This window comes from Euprymna scolopes, chromosome 6 (genome assembly GCF_053919585.1).
Source record: "Euprymna scolopes isolate OS-2025 chromosome 6, ASM5391958v1, whole genome shotgun sequence".
Lineage (NCBI taxonomy): Eukaryota > Metazoa > Mollusca > Cephalopoda > Sepiida > Sepiolidae > Euprymna > Euprymna scolopes.
This window is the reverse complement of record NC_136487.1, coordinates 484,949-493,754: the sequence shown is the minus strand read 5'-3', so window position 1 is coordinate 493,754 and position 8,806 is coordinate 484,949. Positions and strand designations below refer to the sequence as shown.

Genomic DNA, 8,806 nt, shown 5'->3' with positions numbered 1-8,806 from the left:
CGTCAAATGGCTTTGTAAACAAAGGAAGGCGAATCTTCAACATTACCAAAAAGTTTAACCTTGTTTGAGGTGAAAATGAGTAAAAGAAAAAAAAACTATAAAAATATTAGTTAGAAGCAATTTTCTAGGATATTCACCATGAAGCAGAAATCGGAAGTTAAAGGCCACGTACAAATTGAGTATGAATAAAATGTTGAGATAAATAAAATATTACTTTTATCTGTGATATTCAACAAAAAGATTGGACCTATTTCGAAATTATTTTATTTTCATATTTTCCTCCTCAATTTTGTTTTCTGCGAACCTGCCTTTCCGTTCTCCACCTTGAATTTTAGCTTCAGTTTGTGATGTTAGTCACAGTTTAAAAAATCTTTCCATTTATAAAAGCAGATAAAGTCAGTCGAAAACGGATTATAAAACAAAAGTAAGTATTCTTAAATGAATTCAGTATCGGTTTTAACTCATCTGCAGAATTTTTTAAAAAGTCAAAAAAATAAGGGAGATTACTACATTCATTAAACGAATTAAAATATACACAACTCGTTTTTTATTTGAGATATTTAGCTGACTATAGCGTTTTTGTTTTTGATTTATAAAGGTATTTCACTTAGGATGTTTAGGATTTAAATTAAAAAGAAATTGGTAAAACAAACAAAACAAGCCACGGCTACAAATCAGCGTCTCTCACCCCTTCTTTTCAGGGGGAAAAATACAGATTTGTAACAATAAGATTTATACAGATTTGTAACGAAGCAAAAGCATTGAAGCAATAACCGTTAAGGGAATTCAATTTTTTTCTAACCAACGTGTCCCTTGTTGGTTAGAGGCATGCAACCGGACCATTGTATGTATTACATATTCTTGTTGTGAATGGGCGGAGAGGGTGCTTTTTGCAATCGCCTCATTGGTTCAAGGAAGATAACTATTTACTAACAGATCCAAGAAATTCAGGATAAAATTTTACTTCCCTGCATGCGATGATATTGTAATTTTGGTAAATGTTTACTTTAACTACTACAGAACACCGACCAATAAAATGTGTTTGTATAGGTTTTTGGGGTCGTTGACAACAAACCTGATATTCAAACCCGTCGCAAATTTACCGTTTGTATGGTATTAACCCCTGAACACTCGCACTATTTTGTGCCAACTCACCGCCATCGTTTATGCTATTCTTACATGATGCGTTCGCGCATGGACGCGCGTAATAAGGTGACTTGTCACATCGTGAAAGAATTTTTAGCAGACATTTGAAATAACAAAGTTTTCAGAAAAAAAAAATGTGGTTAATTTTTCTGTGTTGCGTAGTTTTTGATGTTTTTAATTGATCTAAAAATGTAAGTTATCACGAGCGATTTACAAAAGCATTTTTATTTTTCGTTTTTTTTTTTTTTTTTTTTTTTTTTTTTTGAGGGGGAGTTTAATTTACCGTTTTTCCAAAAGTAACGCCCTCCCACCACCAATTTACGGTAACGCGTCAACATACACCGAGCAGAAGAACAGTTCTTCTGCTCGGTGTATGTTGGCGCGTTCGCGTTACTTACGGAAAAAACGGTAACAGAAACACCTGTTAAATGTTGTACATTGAATAACCCTCCCCCCCCCCCCTCAAAAAAAAAAACGAAAAATAAAAATGCTTTTATAAATCGCTCGTAAAAACTTACATTTTTTAGATCAGTTAAAAAAAAGCATCAAAAACTACGCAACACAGAAAAATAAACCACTTTTTTTTTTTTTTTCTGAAAACTTTGTTATTTCAAATGTCTGCTAAAAAATTCTTCCGCGATGTGACAAGTCACCTTACTACGCTCGTCCATGCGCGAACGCATCATGTAAGAATAGCATAAACGATGGCGGTGAGTTGGCACAAAATAGTGCGAGTGTTCAGGGGTTAATACCATGCAAACAGTAAATTTGCGACGGGTTTTAATATCAGATTCGTTGTCAGCGACCCCGAAAACTTTTTTAAAAAAAAACAAATTTTATTGGTCGGTGTTCTGTTGTAGTTAAAGTAAACATTTACTGCAATTTTTATTAAAAGATTCGATTAATTACAAATTTTAAAAAAAATTACATTAAAAAAAAACTTCCTTCAAAGTCACTTCTGATTAATTTCTAAAAATAAATTTTAGACTTCTTTTTTGTGAATACTTTTTTTTTCATTAAAAAACACAACTTCGTTTGTTGACAATATCATGTGAACTGATATTTAGGCTTGAAAATGAATGCCCTGGAAAAGTCACTTCTGATTAATTGTAAGTAAAAATGTTTTTCAATTACTTTATTTGGTGCTTGTGCACTTATTGAACCGCACTATTTTTAAATTGTATTTTCAAGTTAAATTAAAGTTTTACAATATCTTTTTTTATTAAATTGTTAGGTGAAAGTACAGGATAGTTACAAAACGCCCTCATCTCTCCATGTTAAGAATGGCTTTCTAAATAATAGCGTTATTTCAGCACAGTTCAATAATTGCACCAGTACCCTTTATTTAATTTGACAAAGTTTAAACATTACAAATTTCTTTTTCTTATTTGCAACTTTTGCTTCTTTTGAACGAACCTTTCTAAGATGATTTAACATATTAGTCATTGTAAAAGATTTTGCTGAAAGATGAAGTAATAATTCTCTTTGACAGTGATTTAAAGTAAAATATAATAATGCTAATTCGATAGGACAAGAAAGGAGGGAGATTTTCCATATGCTTACATCTATTTGTGTCAAATTCAGTGCAGTTGTAAAAGACTACATGTTAACAGCATGTCATGCCTGTTATTTGATAATATAGTTTAAACAATGCATGTCTCTTTGATAAATTTTCACTGGCAAGCAAAAGAGTAAGTTGACTTGTCTTACTTTCCAATATAATTAATATCTATCATTTATGAGAACAGAATTTGCTGATAAATCGACATTAGAAAATGTATTAATCAGTAATCAGCCGATTATCAAAGGCTAATTAATCGGTAATCGAGCAATTTGATAATTGATACATCCCTAATATATATATAGCATTAGTCAAGTTCCATCTATCTTTGTTTACAATATCACATCAGTTAATATTTGGGCTTGACAATGTGTGTCCTGGAACCGTCACTTCTGATTAATTGTATGCAAAAATGTTTTTCAACTACTTTGTTTAATGTAACCAAGTTTTAACATTACAAACACATTAATAAAAAAGAACTACAGACAATGTTAATTGCAGAGGAATTGTTAGTTTTATTAAACAAAACCAATCACTTTATTTACTGTAACAAAGTTTTATAACATTAATGACAAAAAATGTAAAATATCACAATATTGTGACAGCATTTTTTTATTTTACATAAAATTTTGCTTCCTAATACAATTAAATATTTCTGGAAATATTTGTCCAGTTGCTCTACTCCCCCATGAGAACGCAATCAGATGCAAATAGAATATTTCTTCTGATGTACCCAATAGTTGTAACATGTGAGCATGTGGAAAGTATCAGCAGCAGCGAAGGATCGCCAGCATGCAAAGAGATTAGAAGTAGCAGCAGCAAAACAATGTGCATATGTAAATGTAATAGTAATTCTTCTACGTACTCACCTTTAAAAGACAGAAGGTCTGCTCTGTCTGATGTTGATATGCAGGGACTTGGTGAGGAATAAGAAGATAAGAGGAACAAGCTGTAGGCATGGTTGGTTTTATTTGGAAAAACATGAGACTAACAGCGAGAATGCATGAGACTTCAGAGGGATAAAAGGCCAAACTCAGATGGATAGGCGGCTGTGCTTTCTCTCAAAACAGAAAACTGGTGATAGAAGAGAAAAGTTCCTTCCAAAAGAGAGTTCCAGGGTGTGAGGCTGAAGGACCCAGTAGTTTTCAGTAAATTAGAAAGTGTGCATGAGAAGAGCAATGAAAAAAGGAGAAAAGTGCAACATGCTTGTGAAAGAAAAAAGTGGGCGTCAAATAAAACAAAAGGCGAGTAATGGCTGACTACAGCCAGTGTGGGGGTTACAAGAAATAGAAACACGAGCCAGATAAAATGGACGTGTGATAGCAAGAGACTTTTTTATGTGATGCCAAAAGTAATGGTAATAAAAACTTTTAAGAAAAAAATGCTGACTCAAATATTTTTTGTTGTTGTTTGTTTATCCATTTGTGATGTAACAGCCACGTTAAACAGTCTCCTTGCATGTTTTTTTAGATATGATCACAAACCTATATAAAAATCTCGATTTTAATTACTTTTAAACGTACTTGAATCCTTAATAATGAAACGCATAAATTTTGTTAAACATTTTAAAAGAAAACTAACCTTCAATCGTTCAGCTATGAACAGTGTCATCATCAGGATTCCATGTAGCATGCTGATAAATTCCATTCTCAAAGTTTTCTAATCTATCATATGTTGTCATCCAATATTAAACTTGTCCCTGGTATGATCCATGAACGAATTATTGGAAATAATGTTTCCCAGTTTTTTTTACTGCTATTTTGTTGCATCTATTGCTCCCTCTTTTACACTGCTCTGAACACCCAAACGCTGTCTCTAATTCTTCCTTGATAACATTTCCTCTTAAAGAATAAAGGCTCTACTATCTTAGCAATACTGTCCTCATGTAACCCTTCAGGAAATAATGGCTTGTCTAATATCTTGCTCATAAATCTCTCTGAAATTCATCCAAGTGACAACTGTGTGTGATGCAATGCTGATTTCCTCCTGAATTCTGCATTGCTTCATGTCAACAGTCCATCAAAACAACACTATTATTATCTGCTCTAAGTATAGAGTTCTTTTTTGTTTTTCAAAAAAGATTCTTTACGTAACTATTTACAGACATTATTTGCATTTAATGTGACAACCATCTTTTTGTTTCCTTTTTATCAAAGAGCTAGGTATTTCACATGCCTCACATGTGCTCGAATTAGCTATTAAACCGAGTGATGCTGCAACGTGGACTTTATTTTCTATTACCTTTGGTAAACTGGAAGTAAAACTCCAGTTAAAATCTTGAATTTCTTGTGATGTGAACACATGGTTCACTATGAATGTTTTACTTACATGAACACTTCCTAAATATGACATTCTCTTTTGCTTAATAAACCCAAAATATGATTAATGAAATAGTTGAAAGGGTTTAAATATTAGATTCCAATGAAACATCTGGAAGTGCCCTTAAAATATATTTGAATAATTATAGTTTGTTTTCACAGAAACATATGAAATTGTTGCAATAAGTGAAAATCGTTTCCAACCCCAACATAACAGGTCTGTTTAGTTAACCTCCAGAATTCCAAAGCCAGGTCACACCAAGTACCCAAGAACTTATGCTGACTCTACTCCAATTTTGTATCTTTGGCCAAGAAGGCAAAAAAGAACATTCAATGATTTTTTTCTATTAATATTACAAACTTTGTTACTTTAAATAAATGTTGTTGTACTTGTTAAATAAACATTTCACTTCCTCTGCAATTATCGTCACATCATTTTTATACAAACGAACTTGGCTGTTTCTGGAATAATTAAATATTTAAACACTGGAAAACATTAATCAAATGTAATTTTTCAAAGCATTTATCATCAAGCCCAAATATCAGCTGACGTGATATTGTAAATAAACACAGATGGAACTTGATGAACGCATATATATATATATATATATATATATATATATATATATATATATATATATATATCCAATTCCTCGAAATTTCCTTTGGTTAATAAAAAAAATCAGTCAAAACAATATAAACTGGAATAAAATAATATACAAAAAATATTCTCGTATTTTGATTCTGTCTAACACGATATTATCAGATTTTTTTAGGGGAGGGTAAGGATTTACATCTTAGTTTTTTAACACATTAAAATATACTGAAATGATGAAATAAAATTATTTAATTTTGAGTAACAAACATTGTCAATTTTTATAAACTTTGCAGAAAAAAGAAGTTGGAAGATATATTAAAATTATTTTAAGTTTTGCGAATTTTTAAAATTTTATTATTTACATTTGATATTTGTGTAATTTCAAACGATTTCTGAAATTATTTCTTATTTTTTAATGATTGAATTTTTCAGGATTTGTGAAAAAAATGGAAGATTGCCTCTTAAAACTTATGAATAAACAGAAAATCTTACTGTTGATAATTTTAAAATATTTTTTAATCGATGCTGTTTTTGAATAGTGAATAATTTAAAAAAATCAAATGTAAACATTTTTTCTATACAAGGCTGATAACACAGTAAACTGTTTGCACGTTGCTAATAAAAATTGTAGCGTTACTCATTTATTTTGTCAGAACAAGTATATAATTTGTAAACCAAGTAACTTAAACAATTATGCTTTAAATGTTAATTAATTTTTTTTGTGCTGAGCATATTTTACAATCTGTTAATATTAAATAAAAATGTGGCATTTAGTCCATACAAAAATTTTGTATGGAAAATAAGTTTCAAATAAAATTTATAAAGTTAAGTGTTATGGGTACAAAGCACTCCTATTGCAGAACTAAGTGGAATCAACCAGTCCTATGAATGCCACTGGTTTCAGAGACTAAATGGAGACATTCATACCATGTTTAACTGCATGCTATGAACACGTTCCTCTCGGACCACATTAGTGGCTCCTGTATTCTTTATGATAAATACATATTATATTTTATACACTTTACACTACTTGTGGTTTCTTTCATTTGTGACCCCCTAGCACGGGTTTACAACATTAAGATTTTTTAAAAAAAGCTTAGTTTTACGAATTAAAAATTGATATTTCCTAGAATAAAGAGGATTTAATAAAAATAATTTAAATATTACTTTTTTCAGGTTACAAATTATGAGATTGAAAATTAATATAAAAGGAAATTCTGTCAGTCCACAGTTTCCATATCAAACCGGAAGTTAATGGTTTAAAGTGTTGTTTGCTTAAAATATTTTTTTCTGAGTATCCTATCTAAAAATATCTTTACATAATATTTCAAGTCAAAGGTAAAATTTTTTCTGTTATATTTCACTTGAATAAAGATTGAACAGAAACTTTAGAAAGTTATGTATATTTGTACTAAGTCTTCTTTTCCTATATTTTTATGTTCATAAGATCTCTTCTACATATATCTGTGACGCCATGTTAATTTTTCATTTTTTATGCTTTGGTTATTTTTTGATGTTCAAATCAAACTTCACCTGTTTTATTCAGTGTATGATAAAGAATGTTTATATGCGATTTAAACCCTTACCTTTCTTATTCAAAATAGAGAAATCATTATGATGAATTAATTTCATTTTACGAGTTTTTACTTGTATTTTTATTATGGGTGTGGATAATTATTGTCATACCTATTGAAAAAATCTTTTGTTTACAATTACTCAGAAGGGAATTTTCCAGGCATTCATCATCAAGCGCAAATATCAGCTAATATGATATTGTCAAGAAATGAAGTATTTTTAATAAAAGTATTTTTAAAAAGTGGTGTCTAAAACCAATTGGAGTTACGTTTTCCATGCATTATAGATTTTTCTTATTAATGTTATAAAACGTTCTTGTTAAAAAGCAACTCATTTTTTCTTACAGAAGTCACTTTTCGATGGCATTTTTTATAATACAGTGTTTTGTTTCTTTTGTAATTACTCCAAAGTTTTAAATAAAAATTATCGTTGCTTTTTACATGTTTTGTTTAATAGCATTCCAAATTCTTCCATGAAAAAACGAATGGAGCAGTTAGTAAAATAGTTATCTTTAAATAACAATAATTGAAAAAACGCCCAAAAGTCTACATATAAAAAACAGTGGGTTTGTCTCTGGACAAAATTATCAAATGTTAAGAGCGCTGCTCAGTAAAACAGACAACAAATTAGGACCCTTGTGCAATGGTTATAAAAGCAGTCACCTTTCCTTTACCTTTGACTTTAGTGCTAAGTGAAATATGGGCTTTTATGGAGTTTGAGACGATTATCTCAGGGGGATAACTATCATCGACTAAACACAAACAAGCATTTTTTTTCTTTCTTTTTTTTTTTTTTGCAAAAGCTAAAATAATCTATTGAACAATTAAACAATTTCCAGTAAAAAAAGGCCTCGTCTCCATAAGAGCATAGTCTTGAAACTAAAATTGAAAAATGCCAAAGCAGTTTATGAAAAAAAAAATCATATTTAGGAGGAGCGGGTCGACTTTTTTAATAATAATTGCCAATTCAGTTGACGATTTAGATTTATTGTTGATTAATTATTATTAAATCGACTGATAATTGTGAAGCAAATTATAAATTTATGAATAAATTTGCATTGATATTGCAAAAAAAAAATCGAAAACGTTTTTATTTAAATTATTTAGGTAGTTTTATATATGTTCTTGTAATTAAATAAATTTTCCTCAATATCAACAGATTCTTCTTACAAATTATTAAATTTTGAAAACGTTAAAATTTTATTAAAAAGGGTGTAATTAGTTAAGGATTTATCGTTGGTTAATAAAAACAACTTCTTTGTTGCTTATTTGAAAGATACACAATTTATTGGCGACAGAACGCTAAAGTAATCAATCAAACAATGAAATAGTTTCAATTTATTGAGATTGTCGGACTGACTTCCTCATCTTGGTTGTTATAGTCACAACGTTTTGGCCATTTTACTCCGGCCTTCATCAGGTGTTTTGTATCGAACTGGGGAACCGTTTGTTAGGAGTCTCGAACCCAACCCTTTATTATTATTACGGGGGTACCGTGTTCGGACTCCAGCTAGGCTCTGGGACATAGTTGCTGATTCTCTGTTTTGAATGTTACTTTCACTGCCTTCGTTCAGGATTGAACTCAGCACCTTTGGGTAACGGTAAACTT

The 8,806-nt window shown here is 30.4% G+C and overlaps 1 long non-coding RNA gene across 1 annotated transcript in view; it reads left to right on the top strand.

Annotated features, from left to right (window-relative positions):
* The first annotated feature begins 324 nt into the window (after window positions 1-324).
* LOC145277464 (uncharacterized) overlaps window positions 325-8,806 on the top strand; it is a 114,749-nt gene continuing 106,267 nt past the window's right edge. The window contains exon 1 of the long non-coding RNA XR_013868140.1: window positions 325-424. This is a non-coding gene — a long non-coding RNA (uncharacterized LOC145277464). The remainder of the gene's footprint in view (window positions 425-8,806) is intronic.